At 43.3% G+C, this 20,490-nt stretch overlaps 1 protein-coding gene across 1 annotated transcript in view; it reads right to left on the bottom strand.

Annotated features, from left to right (window-relative positions):
• The window catches only part of CFAP221 (cilia and flagella associated protein 221), a 204,972-nt gene that overhangs the window by 15,012 nt on the left and 169,470 nt on the right, over positions 1 to 20,490 (bottom strand). The gene's annotated exons all lie outside the window — the stretch shown is intronic.

Below are 20,490 nucleotides of genomic sequence, written 5' to 3'. Positions count from 1 at the left end.
GCCATGTTGCTCCTAGATCCTGCTGACTTGCTGTGTGTTTTCCTTCTTGTGTAATCTACTCAGCCAAGCTCTCTTGCAATAATGTCCTACAGGCAAAAATTTGGTGATTCTTTCCAAGCAGCTGGTCCCGGCTGTACCCAACGATCTTCTAGCTTAGGGAGACTCCTTGCTTTTCCCAGAAGGCTCCTGGAATATGCAAATTAGCCTCCTCTAGCTTGAATCCCTGGTTTGGTGATGCTTTCCAAGCAGCTGGTCCCGGCTGTACCCAACGATCTTCTAGCTTAGGGAGACTCCTTGCTTTTCCCAGAAGGCTCCTGGAATATGCAAATTAGCCTCCTCTAGCTTGAATCCCTGGTTTGGTGATGCTTTCCAAGCAGCTGGTCCCGGCTGTACCCAACGATTTTCTAGCTTAGGGAGACTCCTTGCTTTTCCCAGAAGGCTCCTGGAATATGCAAATTAGCCTCCTCTAGCTTGAATCCCTGGTTTGGTGATGCTTTCCAAGCAGCTGGTCCCGGCTGTACCCAACGATCTTCTAGCTTAGGGAGACTCCTTGCTTTTCCCAGAAGGCTCCTGGAATATGCAAATTAGCCTCCTCTAGCTTGAATCCCTGGTTTGGTGATGCTTTCCAAGCAGCTGGTCCCGGCTGTACCCAACGATCTTCTAGCTTAGGGAGACTCCTTGCTTTTCCCAGAAGGCTCCTGGAATATGCAAATTAGCCTCCTCTAGCTTGAATCCCTGGATTCCCTTGAATCCCCAGTGTAAACTACTGGGGAATGATTACTGATCCTGAGTTACCTCCTGTATTATACCCCAGAGCTGCACTCACTATTCTGCTGGTGCAGTCACTGTGTACATACATTACATTACTGATCCTGAGTTACATCCTGTATTATACTCCAGAGCTGCACTCACTATTCTGCTGGTGCAGTCACTGTGTACATACATTACATTACTGATCCTGAGTTACATCCTGTATTAAACTCCAGAGCTGCACTCACTATTCTGCTGGTGCAGTCACTGTGTACATACATTACATTACTGATCCTGAGTTACATCCTGTATTATACTCCAGAGCTGCACTCACTATTCTGCTGGTGCAGTCACTGTGTACATACATTACTGATCCTGAATTACATCCTGTATTATACTCCAGAGCTGCACTCACTATTCTGCTGGTGCAGTCACTGTGTACATACATTACATTACTGATCCTGACTTACATCCTGTATTATACTCCAGAGCTGCACTCACTATTCTGCTGGTGCAGTCACTGTGTACATACATTACTGATCCTGAATTACATCCTGTATTATACTCCAGAGCTGCACTCACTATTCTGCTGGTGCAGTCACTGTGTACATACATTACATTACTGATCCTGACTTACATCCTGTATTATACCCCAGAGCTGCACTCACTATTCTGCTGGTGCAGTCACTGTGTACATACATTACATTACTGATCCTGAGTTACCTCCTGTATTATACCCCAGAGCTGCACTCACTATTCTGCTGGTGCAGTCACTGTGTACATACATTACATTACTGATCCTGAGTTACGTCCTGTATTATACTCCAGAGCTGCACTCACTATTCTGCTGGTGCAGTCACTGTGTACATACATTTACATTACTGATCCTGAGTTACATCCTGTATTATACCCCAGAGCTGCACGCACTATTCTGCTGGTGCAGTCACTGTGTACATACATTACTGATCCTGAATTACATCCTGTATTATACTCCAGAGCTGCACTCACTATTCTGCTGGTGCAGTCACTGTGTACATACATTACATTACTGATCCTGACTTACATCCTGTATTATACCCCAGAGCTGCACTCACTATTCTGCTGGTGCAGTCACTGTGTACATACATTACATTACTGATCCTGAGTTACCTCCTGTATTATACCTCAGAGCTGCACTCACTATTCTGCTGGTGCAGTCACTGTGTACATACATTACATTACTGATCCTGAGTTACATCCTGTATTATACTCCAGAGCTGCACTCACTATTCTGCTGGTGCAGTCACTGTGTACATACACTACTGATCCTGAGTTACATCCTGTATTATACTCCAGAGCTGCACTCACTATTCTGCTGGTGCAGTCACTGTGCACATACATTACATTACTGATCCTGAGTTACCTCCTGTATTATACCCCAGAGCTGCACTCACTATTCTGCTGGTGCAGTCACTGTGTACATACATTACATTACTGATCCTGAGTTACGTCCTGTATTATATTCCAGAGCTGCACTCACTATTCTGCTGGTGCAGTCACTGTGTACATACATTTACATTACTGATCCTGAGTTACATCCTGTATTATACCCCAGAGCTGCACGCACTATTCTGCTGGTGCAGTCACTGTGTACATACATTACATTACTGATCCTGAGTTACATCCTGTATTATACTCCAGAGCTGCACTCACTATTCTGCTGGTGCAGTCACTGTGTACATACATTACATTACTGATCCTGAGTTACATCCAGTATTATACTCCAGAGCTGCACTCACTATTCTGCTGGTGCAGTCACTGTGTACATACATTACATTACTGATCCTGAGTTACATCCAGTATTATACTCCAGAGCTGCACTCACTATTCTGCTGGTGCAGTCACTGTGTACATACATTACATTACTGATCCGGAGTTACATCCTGTATTATACCCCAGAGCTGCACTCACTATTCTGCTGGTGCAGTCACTGTGTACATACATTACTGATCCGGAGTTACATCCTGTATTATACTCCAGAGCTGCACTCACTATTCTGCTGGTGCAGTCACTGTGTACATACATTACATTACTGATCCTGAGTTACATCCTGTATTATACCCCAGAGCTGTACTCACTATTCTGCTGGTGCAGTCACTGTGTACATACATTACTGATCCTGAGTTACATCCTGTATTATACCCCAGAGCTGCACTCACTATTCTGCTGGTGCAGTCACTGTGTACATACATTACTGATCCGGAGTTACATCCTGTATTATACTCCAGAGCTGCACTCACTATTCTGCTGGTACAGTCACTATGTACATACATTACATTACTGATCCTGAGTTACATCCTGTATTATACCCCAGAGCTGCACTCACTATTCTGCTGGTGCAGACACTGTGTACATACATTACATTACTGATCCTGAGTTACATCCTGTATTATACCCCAGAGCTGCACTCACTATTCTGCTGGTGCAGTCACTGTGTACATACATTACATTACTGATCCTGAGTTACATCCAGTATTATACTCCAGACCTGCACTCACTATTCTGCTGGTGCAGTCACTGTGTACATACATTACATTACTGATCCTGAGTTACATCCTGTATTATACTCCAGAGCTGCACTCACTATTCTGCTGGTGCAATCACTGTGTACATACATTACATTACTGATCCTGAATTACATCCTGTATTATACCCCAGAGCTGCACTCACTATTCTGCTGGTGCAGTCACTGTGTACATACATTACATTACTGATCCTGAGTTACATCCTGTATTATACCCCAGAGCTGCACTCACTATTCTGCTGGTGCAGTCACTGTGTACATACATTACATTACTGATCCTGAGTTACATCCAGTATTATACTCCAGACCTGCACTCACTATTCTGCTGGTGCAGTCACTGTGTACATACATTACTGATCCGGAGTTACATCCTGTATTATACTCCAGAGCTGCACTCACTATTCTGCTGGTGCAGTCACTGTGTACATACATTACATTACTGATCCTGAGTTACATCCTGTATTATACCCCAGAGCTGTACTCACTATTCTGCTGGTGCAGTCACTGTGTACATACATTACTGATCCTGAGTTACATCCTGTATTATACCCCAGAGCTGCACTCACTATTCTGCTGGTGCAGTCACTGTGTACATACATTACTGATCCGGAGTTACATCCTGTATTATACTCCAGAGCTGCACTCACTATTCTGCTGGTACAGTCACTATGTACATACATTACATTACTGATCCTGAGTTACATCCTGTATTATATCCCAGAGCTGCACTCACTATTCTGCTGGTGCAGTCACTGTGTACATACATTACATTACTGATCCTGAGTTACATCCTGTATTATACCCCAGAGCTGCACTCACTATTCTGCTGGTGCAGTCACTGTGTACATACATTACATTACTGATCCTGAGTTACATCCAGTATTATACTCCAGACCTGCACTCACTATTCTGCTGGTGCAGTCACTGTGTACATACATTACATTACTGATCCTGAGTTACATCCTGTATTATACTCCAGAGCTGCACTCACTATTCTGCTGGTGCAGTCACTGTGTACATACATTACATTACTGATCCTGAATTACATCCTGTATTATACCCCAGAGCTGCACTCACTATTCTGCTGGTGCAGTCACTGTGTACATACATTACATTACTGATCCTGAGTTACATCCTGTATTATACCCCAGAGCTGCACTCACTATTCTGCTGGTGCAGTCACTTTGTACATACATTACATTACTGATCCTGAGTTACATCCAGTATTATACTCCAGACCTGCACTCACTATTCTGCTGGTGCAGTCACTGTGTACATACATTACATTACTGATCCTGAGCTACATCCTGTATTATACCCCGGAGCTGCACTCACTATTCTGCTGGTGCAGTCACTGTGTACATACATTACATTACTGATCCTGAGTTACCTCCTGTATTATACCCCAGAGCTGCACTCACTATTCTGCTGGTGCAGTCACTGTGTACATACATTACTGAAACTGAGTTACATCCTGTATTATACTCCAGAGCTGCACTCACTATTCTGCTGGTGCAGTCACTGTGTACATACATTACATTACTGATCCTGAGTTACATCCAGTATTATACTCCAGACCTGCACTCACTATTCTACTGGTGTAGTCACTGTGTACATACATTACATTACTGATCCTGAGTTACCTCCTGTATTATACCCCAGAGCTGCACTCACTATTCTGATGGTGCAGTCACTGTGTACATACATTACTGATCCTGAGTTACCTCCTGTATTACACCCCAGAGCTGCACTCACTATTCTGCTGGTGCAGTCACTGTGTACATACATTACTGATCCTGAGTTACACCCTGTATTATACTCCAGAGGTGCCTTCACTATTCTGCTGGTGCAGTCACTGTATACATACATTACATTACTGATCCTGAGCTACATCCTGTATTATACCCCGGAGCTGCACTCACTATTCTGCTGGTGCAGTCACTGTGTACATACATTACATTACTGATCCTGAGTTACCTCCTGTATTATACCCCAGAGCTGCACTCACTATTCTGCTGGTGCAGTCACTGTGTACATACATTACTGAACCTGAGTTACATCCTGTATTATACTCCAGAGCTGCACTCACTATTCTGCTGGTGCAGTCACTGTGTACATACATTACATTACTGATCCTGAGTTACATCCAGTATTATACTCCAGACCTGCACTCACTATTCTGCTGGTGCAGTCACTGTGTACATACATTACATTACTGATCCTGAGTTACCTCCTGTATTATACCCCAGAGCTGCACTCACTATTCTGATGGTGCAGTCACTGTGTACATACATTACTGATCCTGAGTTACCTCCTGTATTACACCCCAGAGCTGCACTCACTATTCTGCTGGTGCAGTCACTGTGTACATACATTACTGATCCTGAGTTACACCCTGTATTATACTCCAGAGGTGCCTTCACTATTCTGCTGGTGCAGTCACTGTGTACATACATTACATTACTGATCCTGAGTTACATCCTGTATTATACTCCAGAGCTGCACTCACTATTCTGCTGGGGCAGTCACTATGTACATACATTACTGATCCTGAGTTACCTCCTGTATTATACTCCAGAGCTGCACTCACTATTCTGCTGGTGCAGTCACTGTGTACATACATTACTGATCCTGAGTTACCTCCTGTATTATACTCCAGAGCTGCACTCACTATTCTGCTGGTGCAGTCACTGTGTACATACATTACATTACTGGTCCTGAGTTACATCCTGTATTATACCCCAGAGCTGCACTCACTATTCTGCTGGTGCAGTCACTGTGTACATACATTACATTACTGATCCTGAGTTACATCCTGTATTATACCCCAGAGCTGCACTCACTATTCTGCTGGTGCAGTCACTGTGTACATACATTACTGATCCTGAGTTACCTCCTGTATTACACTCCAGAGCTGCACTCACTATTCTGCTGGTGCAGTCACTGTGTACATACATTACATAACTGATCCTGAGTTACATCCTGTATTATACTCCAGAGCTGCACTCACTATTCTGCTGGTGCAGTCACTGTGTACATACATTACATAACTGATCCTGAGTTACATCCTGTATTATACTCCAGAGCTGCACTCACTATTTTGCTGGTTCAGTCACTGTGTACATACATTACATTACTGATCCTGAGTTACATCCTGTATTACACTCCAGAGCTGCACTCACTATTCTGCTGGTGCAGTCACTGTGTACATACATTACATTACTGATCCTGAGTTACATCCTGTATTACACTCCAGAGCTGCACTCACCATTCTGCTGGTGCAGTCACTGTGTATATACATTACATTACTGATCCTGAGTTACATCCTGTATTATACTCCAGAGCTGCACTCACTATTCTGCTGGTGCAGTCACTGTGTACATATATTACATTACTGATCCTGAGTTACATCCTGTATTATACTCCAGAGCTGCACTCACTATTCTGCTGGTGCAGTCACTGTGTATATACATTACATTACTGATCCTGAGTTACATCCTGTACTATACTCCAGAGCAGGACTCACTATTCTGCTGGTGCAGTCACTGTGTACATACATTACATTACTGATCCTGAGTTACCTCCTGTATTATACTCCAGAGCTGCACTCACTATTCTGCTGATACAGTAACTATGTACATACATTACATTACTGATCCTGAGTTACATCTTGTATTATACTCCAGAGCTGGACTCACTATTCTGCTGGTGCAGTCACTGTGTACATACATTACTGATCCTGAGTTACATCCTGTATTATACCCCAGAGCTGTACTCACTATTCTGCTGGTGCAGTCACTGTGTACATACATTACATTACTGATCCTGAGTTACATCCTGTATTATACCCCAGAGCTGCACTCACTATTCTGCTGGTGCAGTCACTGTGTACACACATTACATTACTGATCCTGAGTTACATCTTGTATTATACTCCAGAGCTGCACTCACTATTCTGCTGGTGCAGTCACTGTGTACATACATTACATTACTGATCCTGAGTTACATCTTGTATTATACTCCAGAGCTGGACTCACTATTCTGCTGGTGCAGTCACTGTGTACATACATTACTGATCCTGAGTTACATCCTGTATTATACCCCAGAGCTGTACTCACTATTCTGCTGGTGCAGTCACTGTGTACATACATTACATTACTGATCCTGAGTTACATACTGTATTATACCCCAGAGCTGCACTCACTATTCTGCTGGTGCAGTCACTGTGTACACACATTACATTACTGATCCTGAGTTACATCTTGTATTATACTCCAGAGCTGCACTCACTATTCTCCTGGTGCAGTCACTGTGTACATACATTACATTACTGATCCTGAGTTACATCCTGTATTATACTCCAGAGCTGCACTCACTATTCTGCTGGTGCAGTCACTGTGTACATACATTACATTACTGATCCTGAGTTACATCCTGTATTATACTCCAGAGCTGCACTCACTATTCTCCTGGTGCAGTCACTGTGTACATACATTACATTACTGATCCTGAGTTACATCCTGTATTATACTCCAGAGCTGCACTCACTATTCTGCTGGTGCAGTCACTGTGTACATACATTACATTACTGATCCTGAGTTACATCCTGTATTATACTCCAGAGCTGCACTCACTATTCTGCTGGTGCAGTCACTGTGTACATACATTACATTACTGATCCTGAGTTACATCTTGTATTATACTCCAGAGCTGCACTCACTATTCTGCTGGTGCAGTCACTGTGTACATACATTACATTACTGATCCTGAGTTACCTCCTGTATTATACTCCAGAGCTGCACTCACTATTCTGCTGGTGCAGTCACTGTGTACATACATTACTGATCCGGAGTTACATCCTGTATTATACTCCAGAGCTGCACTCACTATTCTGCTGGTGCAGTCACTGTGTACATACATTACATTACTGATTCTGAGTTACATCCTGTATTATACCCCAGAGCTGTACTCACTATTCTGCTGGTGCAGTCACTGTGTACATACATTACTGATCCTGAGTTACATCCTGTATTATACCCCAGAGCTGCACTCACTATTCTGCTGGTGCAGTCACTGTGTACATACATTACTGATCCGGAGTTACATCCTGTATTATACTCCAGAGCTGCACTCACTATTCTGCTGGTACAGTCACTATGTACATACATTACATTACTGATCCTGAGTTACATCCTGTATTATACCCCAGAGCTGCACTCACTATTCTGCTGGTGCAGTCACTGTGTACATACATTACATTACTGATCCTGAGTTACATCCTGTATTATACCCCAGAGCTGCACCCACTATTCTGCTGGTGCAGTCACTGTGTACATACATTACATTACTGATCCTGAGTTACATCCAGTATTATACTCCAGACCTGCACTCACTATTCTGCTGGTGCAGTCACTGTGTACATACATTACATTACTGATCCTGAGTTACATCCTGTATTATACTCCAGAGCTGCACTCACTATTCTGCTGGTGCAGTCACTGTGTACATACATTACATTACTGATCCTGAGTTACATCCTGTATTATACCCCAGAGCTGCACTCACTATTCTGCTGGTGCAGTCACTGTGTACGTACATTACATTACTGATCCTGAGTTACATCCAGTATTATACTCCAGACCTGCACTCACTAGTCTGCTGGTGCAGTCACTATGTACATACATTATATTACTGATCCTGAGCTACATCCTGTATTATACCCCGGAGCTGCACTCACTATTCTGCTGGTGCAGTCACTGTGTACATACATTACATTACTGATCCTGAGTTACCTCCTGTATTATACCCCAGAGCTGCACTCACTATTCTGCTGGTGCAGTCACTGTGTACATACATTACTGAACCTGAGTTACATCCTGTATTATACTCCAGAGCTGCACTCACTAGTCTGCTGGTGCAGTCATTGTGTACATACATTACATTACTGATCCTGAGTTACATCCAGTATTATACTCCAGACCTGCACTCACTATTCTGCTGGTGCAGTCACTGTGTACATACATTACATTACTGATCCTGAGTTACCTCCTGTATTATACCCCAGAGCTGCACTCACTATTCTGATGGTGCAGTCACTGTGTACATACATTACTGATCCTGAGTTACCTCCTGTATTACACCCCAGAGCTGCACTCACTATTCTGCTGGTGCAGTCACTGTGTACATACATTACCGATCCTGAGTTACACCCTGTATTATACTCCAGAGGTGCCTTCACTATTCTGCTGGTGCAGTCACTGTGTACATACATTACATTACTGATCCTGAGCTACATCCTGTATTATACCCCGGAGCTGCACTCACTATTCTGCTGTTGCAGTCACTGTGTACATACATTACATTACTGATCCTGAGTTACATCCTGTATTATACTCCAGAGCTGCACTCACTATTCTGCTGGTGCAGTCACTGTGTACATACATTACATTACTGATCCTGAATTACATCCTGTATTATACCCCAGAGCTGCACTCACTATTCTGCTGGTGCAGTCACTGTGTACATACATTACATTACTGATCCTGAGTTACATCCTGTATTATACCCCAGAGCTGCACTCACTATTCTGCTGGTGCAGTCACTGTGTACATACATTACATTACTGATCCTGAGTTACATCCAGTATTATACTCCAGACCTGCACTCACTATTCTGCTGGTGCAGTCACTGTGTACATACATTACATTACTGATCCTGAGCTACATCCTGTATTATACCCCGGAGCTGCACTCACTATTCTGCTGGTGCAGTCACTGTGTACATACATTACATTACTGATCCTGAGTTACCTCCTGTATTATACCCCAGAGCTGCACTCACTATTCTGCTGGTGCAGTCACTGTGTACATACATTACTGAAACTGAGTTACATCCTGTATTATACTCCAGAGCTGCACTCACTATTCTGCTGGTGCAGTCACTGTGTACATACATTACATTACTGATCCTGAGTTACATCCAGTATTATACTCCAGACCTGCACTCACTATTCTACTGGTGCAGTCACTGTGTACATACATTACATTACTGATCCTGAGTTACCTCCTGTATTATACCCCAGAGCTGCACTCACTATTCTGATGGTGCAGTCACTGTGTACATACATTACTGATCCTGAGTTACCTCCTGTATTACACCCCAGAGCTGCACTCACTATTCTGCTGGTGCAGTCACTGTGTACATACATTACTGATCCTGAGTTACACCCTGTATTATACTCCAGAGGTGCCTTCACTATTCTGCTGGTGCAGTCACTGTATACATACATTACATTACTGATCCTGAGCTACATCCTGTATTATACCCCGGAGCTGCACTCACTATTCTGCTGGTGCAGTCACTGTGTACATACATTACATTACTGATCCTGAGTTACCTCCTGTATTATACCCCAGAGCTGCACTCACTATTCTGCTGGTGCAGTCACTGTGTACATACATTACTGAACCTGAGTTACATCCTGTATTATACTCCAGAGCTGCACTCACTATTCTGCTGGTGCAGTCACTGTGTACATACATTACATTACTGATCCTGAGTTACATCCAGTATTATACTCCAGACCTGCACTCACTATTCTGCTGGTGCAGTCACTGTGTACATACATTACATTACTGATCCTGAGTTACCTCCTGTATTATACCCCAGAGCTGCACTCACTATTCTGATGGTGCAGTCACTGTGTACATACATTACTGATCCTGAGTTACCTCCTGTATTACACCCCAGAGCTGCACTCACTATTCTGCTGGTGCAGTCACTGTGTACATACATTACTGATCCTGAGTTACACCCTGTATTATACTCCAGAGGTGCCTTCACTATTCTGCTGGTGCAGTCACTGTGTACATACATTACATTACTGATCCTGAGTTACATCCTGTATTATACTCCAGAGCTGCACTCACTATTCTGCTGGGGCAGTCACTATGTACATACATTACTGATCCTGAGTTACCTCCTGTATTATACTCCAGAGCTGCACTCACTATTCTGCTGGTGCAGTCACTGTGTACATACATTACTGATCCTGAGTTACCTCCTGTATTATACTCCAGAGCTGCACTCACTATTCTGCTGGTGCAGTCACTGTGTACATACATTACATTACTGGTCCTGAGTTACATCCTGTATTATACCCCAGAGCTGCACTCACTATTCTGCTGGTGCAGTCACTGTGTACATACATTACATTACTGATCCTGAGTTACATCCTGTATTATACCCCAGAGCTGCACTCACTATTCTGCTGGTGCAGTCACTGTGTACATACATTACTGATCCTGAGTTACCTCCTGTATTACACTCCAGAGCTGCACTCACTATTCTGCTGGTGCAGTCACTGTGTACATACATTACATAACTGATCCTGAGTTACATCCTGTATTATACTCCAGAGCTGCACTCACTATTCTGCTGGTGCAGTCACTGTGTACATACATTACATAACTGATCCTGAGTTACATCCTGTATTATACTCCAGAGCTGCACTCACTATTTTGCTGGTTCAGTCACTGTGTACATACATTACATTACTGATCCTGAGTTACATCCTGTATTACACTCCAGAGCTGCACTCACTATTCTGCTGGTGCAGTCACTGTGTACATACATTACATTACTGATCCTGAGTTACATCCTGTATTACACTCCAGAGCTGCACTCACCATTCTGCTGGTGCAGTCACTGTGTATATACATTACATTACTGATCCTGAGTTACATCCTGTATTATACTCCAGAGCTGCACTCACTATTCTGCTGGTGCAGTCACTGTGTACATATATTACATTACTGATCCTGAGCTACATCCTGTATTATACTCCAGAGCTGCACTCACTATTCTGCTGGTGCAGTCACTGTGTACATACATTACATTACTGATCCTGAGTTACATCCTGTATTATACTCCAGAGCTGCACTCACTATTCTGCTGGTGCAGTCACTGTGTATATACATTACATTACTGATCCTGAGTTACATCCTGTACTATACTCCAGAGCAGGACTCACTATTCTGCTGGTGCAGTCACTGTGTACATACATTACATTACTGATCCTGAGTTACCTCCTGTATTATACTCCAGAGCTGCACTCACTATTCTGCTGATACAGTAACTATGTACATACATTACATTACTGATCCTGAGTTACATCTTGTATTATACTCCAGAGCTGGACTCACTATTCTGCTGGTGCAGTCACTGTGTACATACATTACTGATCCTGAGTTACATCCTGTATTATACCCCAGAGCTGTACTCACTATTCTGCTGGTGCAGTCACTGTGTACATACATTACATTACTGATCCTGAGTTACATCCTGTATTATACCCCAGAGCTGCACTCACTATTCTGCTGGTGCAGTCACTGTGTACACACATTACATTACTGATCCTGAGTTACATCTTGTATTATACTCCAGAGCTGCACTCACTATTCTGCTGGTGCAGTCACTGTGTACATACATTACATTACTGATCCTGAGTTACATCTTGTATTATACTCCAGAGCTGGACTCACTATTCTGCTGGTGCAGTCACTGTGTACATACATTACTGATCCTGAGTTACATCCTGTATTATACCCCAGAGCTGTACTCACTATTCTGCTGGTGCAGTCACTGTGTACATACATTACATTACTGATCCTGAGTTACATACTGTATTATACCCCAGAGCTGCACTCACTATTCTGCTGGTGCAGTCACTGTGTACACACATTACATTACTGATCCTGAGTTACATCTTGTATTATACTCCAGAGCTGCACTCACTATTCTCCTGGTGCAGTCACTGTGTACATACATTACATTACTGATCCTGAGTTACATCCTGTATTATACTCCAGAGCTGCACTCACTATTCTGCTGGTGCAGTCACTGTGTACATACATTACATTACTGATCCTGAGTTACATCCTGTATTATACTCCAGAGCTGCACTCACTATTCTGCTGGTGCAGTCACTGTGTACATACATTACATTACTGATCCCGAGTTACATCTTGTATTATACTCCAGAGCTGCACTCACTATTCTGCTGGTGCAGTCACTGTGTACATACATTACATTACTGATCCTGAGTTACCTCCTGTATTATACTCCAGAGCTGCACTCACTATTCTGCTGGTGCAGTCACTGTGTACATACATTACTGATCCGGAGTTACATCCTGTATTATACTCCAGAGCTGCACTCACTATTCTGCTGGTGCAGTCACTGTGTACATACATTACATTACTGATTCTGAGTTACATCCTGTATTATACCCCAGAGCTGTACTCACTATTCTGCTGGTGCAGTCACTGTGTACATACATTACTGATCCTGAGTTACATCCTGTATTATACCCCAGAGCTGCACTCACTATTCTGCTGGTGCAGTCACTGTGTACATACATTACTGATCCGGAGTTACATCCTGTATTATACTCCAGAGCTGCACTCACTATTCTGCTGGTACAGTCACTATGTACATACATTACATTACTGATCCTGAGTTACATCCTGTATTATACCCCAGAGCTGCACTCACTATTCTGCTGGTGCAGTCACTGTGTACATACATTACATTACTGATCCTGAGTTACATCCTGTATTATACCCCAGAGCTGCACCCACTATTCTGCTGGTGCAGTCACTGTGTACATACATTACATTACTGATCCTGAGTTACATCCAGTATTATACTCCAGACCTGCACTCACTATTCTGCTGGTGCAGTCACTGTGTACATACATTACATTACTGATCCTGAGTTACATCCTGTATTATACTCCAGAGCTGCACTCACTATTCTGCTGGTGCAGTCACTGTGTACATACATTACATTACTGATCCTGAGTTACATCCTGTATTATACCCCAGAGCTGCACTCACTATTCTGCTGGTGCAGTCACTGTGTACGTACATTACATTACTGATCCTGAGTTACATCCAGTATTATACTCCAGACCTGCACTCACTAGTCTGCTGGTGCAGTCACTATGTACATACATTATATTACTGATCCTGAGCTACATCCTGTATTATACCCCGGAGCTGCACTCACTATTCTGCTGGTGCAGTCACTGTGTACATACATTACATTACTGATCCTGAGTTACCTCCTGTATTATACCCCAGAGCTGCACTCACTATTCTGCTGGTGCAGTCACTGTGTACATACATTACTGAACCTGAGTTACATCCTGTATTATACTCCAGAGCTGCACTCACTAGTCTGCTGGTGCAGTCATTGTGTACATACATTACATTACTGATCCTGAGTTACATCCAGTATTATACTCCAGACCTGCACTCACTATTCTGCTGGTGCAGTCACTGTGTACATACATTACATTACTGATCCTGAGTTACCTCCTGTATTATACCCCAGAGCTGCACTCACTATTCTGATGGTGCAGTCACTGTGTACATACATTACTGATCCTGAGTTACCTCCTGTATTACACCCCAGAGCTGCACTCACTATTCTGCTGGTGCAGTCACTGTGTACATACATTACCGATCCTGAGTTACACCCTGTATTATACTCCAGAGGTGCCTTCACTATTCTGCTGGTGCAGTCACTGTGTACATACATTACATTACTGATCCTGAGCTACATCCTGTATTATACCCCGGAGCTGCACTCACTATTCTGCTGTTGCAGTCACTGTGTACATACATTACATTACTGATCCTGAGTTACCTCCTGTATTATACCCCAGAGCTGCACTCACTATTCTGCTGGTGCAGTCACTGTGTACATACATTACTGAACCTGAGTTACATCCTGTATTATACTCCAGAGCTGCACTCACTATTCTGCTGGTGCAGTCACTGTGTACATACATTACATTACTGATCCTGAGTTACATCCAGTATTATACTCCAGACCTGCACTCACTATTCTGCTGGTGCAGTCACTGTGTACATACATTACATTACTGATCCTGAGTTACCTCCTGTATTATACCCCAGAGCTGCACTCACTATTCTGATGGTGCAGTCACTGTGTACATACATTACTGATCCTGAGTTACCTCCTGTATTACACCCCAGAGCTGCACTCACTATTCTGCTGGTGCAGTCACTGTGTAAATACATTACTGATCCTGAGTTACACCCTGTATTATACTCCAGAGGTGCCTTCACTATTCTGCTGGTGCAGTCACAGTGTACATACATTACATTACTGATCCTGAGTTACATCCTGTATTATACTCCAGAGCTGCACTCACTATTCTGCTGGGGCAGTCACTATATACATACATTACTGATCCTGAGTTACCTCCTGTATTATACTCCAGAGCTGCACTCACTATTCTGCTGGTGCAGTCACTGTGTACATACATTACTGATCCTGAGTTACCTCCTGTATTATACTCCAGAGCTGCACTCACTATTCTGCTGGTGCAGTCACTGTGTACATACATTACATTACTGGTCCTGAGTTACATCCTGTATTATACCCCAGAGCTGCACTCACTATTCTGCTGGTGCAGTCACTGTGTACATACATTACTGATCCTGAGTTACCTCCTGTATTACACTCCAGAGCTGCACTCACTATTCTGCTGGTGCAGTCACTGTGTACATACATTACATAACTGATCCTGAGTTACATCCTGTATTATACTCCAGAGCTGCACTCACTATTCTGCTGGTGCAGTCACTGTGTACATACATTACATAACTGATCCTGAGTTACATCCTGTATTATACTCCAGAGCTGCACTCACTATTCTGCTGGTGCAGTCACTGTGTACATACATTACATTACTGATCCTGAGTTACCTCCTGTATTATACCCCAGAGCTGCACTCACTATTCTGATGGTGCAGTCACTGTGTACATACATTACTGATCCTGAGTTACCTCCTGTATTACACCCCAGAGCTGCACTCACTATTCTGCTGGTGCAGTCACTGTGTAAATACATTACTGATCCTGAGTTACACCCTGTATTATACTCCAGAGGTGCCTTCACTATTCTGCTGGTGCAGTCACAGTGTACATACATTACATTACTGATCCTGAGTTACATCCTGTATTATACTCCAGAGCTGCACTCACTATTCTGCTGGGGCAGTCACTATATACATACATTACTGATCCTGAGTAACCTCCTGTATTACACTCCAGAGCTGCACTCACTATTCTGCTGGTGCAGTCACTGTGTACATACATTACTGATCCTGAGTTACCTCCTGTATTATACTCCAGAGCTGCACTCACTATTCTGCTGGTGCAGTCACTGTGTACATACATTACATTACTGATCCTGAGTTACATCCTTTATTATACCCCAGAGCTGCACTCACTATTCTGCTGGTGCAGTCACTGTGTACATACATTACTGATCCTGAGTTACCTCCTGTATTACACTCCAGAGCTGCACTCACTATTCTGCTGGTGCAGTCACTGTGTACATACATTACATAACTGATCCTGCGTTACATCCTGTATTATACTCCAGAGCTGCACTCACTATTCTGCTGGTGCAGTCACTGTGTACATACATTACATAACTGATCCTGAGTTACATCCTGTATTATACTCCAGAGCTGCACTCACTATTCTGCTGGTTCAGTCACTGTGTACATACATTACATTACTGATCCTGAGTTACATCCTGTATTATACTCCAGAGCTGCACTCACTATTCTGCTGGTGCAGTCACTGTGTACATACATTACATTACTGATCCTGAGTTACATCCTGTATTACACTCCAGAGCTGCACTCACTATTCTGCTGGTGCAGTCACTGTGTATATACATTACATTACTGATCCTGAGTTACATCCAGTATTATACTCCAGACCTGCACTCACTATTCTGCTGGTGCAGTCACAGTGTACATGCATTACATTACTGATCCTGAGTTACATCCAGTATTATACTCCAGACCTGCACTCACTATTCTGCTGGTGCAGTCACTGTGTACATACATTACATTACTGATCCTGAGCTACATCCTGTATTATACCCCAGAGCTGCACTCACTATTCTGCTGGTGCAGTCACTGTGTACATACATTACTGAACCTGAGTTACATCCTGTATTATACTCCAGAGCTGCACTCACTATTCTGCTGGTGCAGTCACTGTGTACATACATTACATTACTGATCCTGAGTTACCTCCTGTATTATACTCCAGACCTGCACTCCCTATTCTGCTGGTGCAGTCACTGTGTACATACATTACATTACTGATCCTGAGTTACCTCCTGTGTTATACCCCAGAGCTGCACTCACTATTCTGATGGTGCAGTCACTGTGTACATACATTACTGATCCTGAGTTACCTCCTGTATTACACCCCAGAGCTGCACTCACTATTCTGCTGGTGCAGTCACTGTGTACATACATTACTGATCCTGAGTTACACCCTGTATTATACTCCAGAGGTGCCTTCACTATTCTGCTGGTGCAGTCACTGTGTACATACATTACATTACTGATCCTGAGCTACATCCTGTATTATACCCGGAGCTGCACTCACTATTCTGCTGGTGCAGTCACTGTGTACATACATTACATTACTGATCCTGAGTTACCTCCTGTATTAAACCCCAGAGCTGCACTCACTATTCTGCTGGTGCAGTCACTGTGTACATACATTACTGAACCTGAGTTACATCCTGTATTATACTCCAGAGCTGCACTCACTATTCTGCTGGTGCAGTCACTGTGTACATACATTACATTACTGATCCTGAGTTACATCCAGTATTATACTCCAGACCTGCACTCACTATTCTGCTGGTGCAGTCACTGTGTACATACATTACATTACTGATCCTGAGTTACCTCCTGTATTATACCCCAGAGATGCACTCACTATTCTGATGGTGCAGTCACTGTGTACATACATTACTGATCCTGAGTTACCTCCTGTATTACACCCCAGAGCTGCACTCACTATTCTGCTGGTGCAGTCACTGTGTACATACATTACTGATCCTGAGTTACACCCTGTATTATACTCCAGAGGTGCCTTCACTATTCTGCTGGTGCAGTCACTGTGTACATACATTACATTACTGATCCTGAGTTACATCCTGTATTATACTCCAGAGCTGCACTCACTATTCTGCTGGGGCAGTCACTATGTACATACATTACTGATCCTGAGTTACCTCCTGTATTATACTCCAGAGCTGCACTCACTATTCTGCTGGTGCAGTCACTGTGTACATACATTACTGATCCTGAGTTACCTCCTGTATTATACTCCAGAGCTGCACTCACTATTCTGCTGGTGCAGTCACTGTGTACATACATTACATTACTGGTCCTGAGTTACATCCTGTATTATACCCCAGAGCTGCACTCACTATTCTGCTGGTGCAGTCACTGTGTACATACATTACTGATCCTGAGTTACATCCTTTATTATACCCCAGAGCTGCACTCACTATTCTGCTGGTGCAGTCACTGTGTACATACATTACTGATCCTGAGTTACCTCCTGTATTACACTCCAGAGCTGCACTCACTATTCTGCTGGTGCAGTCACTGTGTACATACATTACATTACTGATCCTGAGTTACCTCCTGTATTATACCCCAGAGCTGCACTCACTATTCTGATGGTGCAGTCACTGTGTACATACATTACTGATCCTGAGTTACCTCCTGTATTACACCCCAGAGCTGCACTCACTATTCTGCTGGTGCAGTCACTGTGTACACACATTACTGATCCTGAGTTACACCCTGTATTATACTCCAGAGGTGCCTTCACTATTCTGCTGGTGCAGTCACTGTGTACATACATTACATTACTGATCCTGAGTTACCTCCTGTATTATACTCCAGAGCTGCACTCACTATTCTGCTGGTGCAGTCACTGTGTACATACATTACATTACTGATCCTGAGTTACATCCTGTATTATACTCCAGAGCTGCACTCACTATTCTGCTGGGGCAGTCACTATGTACATACATTACTGATCCTGAGTTACCTCCTGTATTATACTCCAGAGCTGCACTCACTATTCTGCTGGTGCAGTCACTGTGTACATACATTACTGATCCTGAGTTACCTCCTGTATTATACTCCAGAGCTGCACTCACTATTCTGCTGGTGCAGTCACTGTGTACATACATTACATTACTGGTCCTGAGTTACATCCTGTATTATACCCCAGAGCTGCACTCACTATTCTGCTGGTGCAGTCACTGTGTACATACATTACTGATCCTGAGTTACATCCTTTATTATACCCCAGAGCTGCACTCACTATTCTGCTGGTGCAGTCACTGTGTACATACATTACTGATCCTGAGTTACCTCCTGTATTACACTCCAGAGCTGCACTCACTATTCTGCTGGTGCAGTCACTGTGTACATACATTACATTACTGATCCTGAGTTACATCCTGTATTACACTCCAGAGCTGCAATCACTATTCTGCTGGTGCAGTCACTGTGTACATACATTACATTACTGATCCTGAGTTACATCCTGTATTACACTCCAGAGCTGCACTCACTATTCTGCTGGTGCAGTCACTGTGTATATACATTACATTACTGATCCTGAGTTACATCCTGTATTATACTCCAGAGCTGCACTCACTATTCTGCTGGTGCAGTCACTGTGTACATACATTACATTACTGATCCTGAGCTACATCCTGTATTATACTCCAGAGCTGCACTCACTATTCTGCTGGTGCAGTCACTGTGTACATACATTACATTACTGATCCTGAGTTACATCCTGTATTATACTCCAGAGCTGCACTCACTATTCTGCTGGTGCAGTCACTGTGTATATACATTACATTACTGATCCTGAGTTACATCCTGTATTATACTCCAGAGCTGCACTCACTATTCTGCTGGTGCAGTCACTGTGTACATACATTACATTACTGATCCTGAGCTACATCCTGTATTATACTCCAGAGCTGCACTCTCTATTCTGCTGGTGCAGTCACTGTGTATATACATTACATTACTGATCCTGAGTTACATCCTGTATTATACTCCAGAGCTGCACTCACTATTCTGCTGGTGCAGTCACTGTGTACATACATTACTGATCCCGAGTTACATCCTGTATTATACTCCAGAGCTGCACTCACTATTCTGCTGGTGCAGTCACTGTGTACATACATTACTGATCCTGAGTTACATCCTGTATTATACTCCAGAG

Source organism: Ranitomeya imitator, chromosome 7 (assembly GCF_032444005.1).
Source record: "Ranitomeya imitator isolate aRanImi1 chromosome 7, aRanImi1.pri, whole genome shotgun sequence".
Classification (NCBI taxonomy): Eukaryota; Metazoa; Chordata; class Amphibia; order Anura; family Dendrobatidae; genus Ranitomeya; species Ranitomeya imitator.
This window is presented reverse-complemented; position numbering and strand designations above follow the sequence as displayed.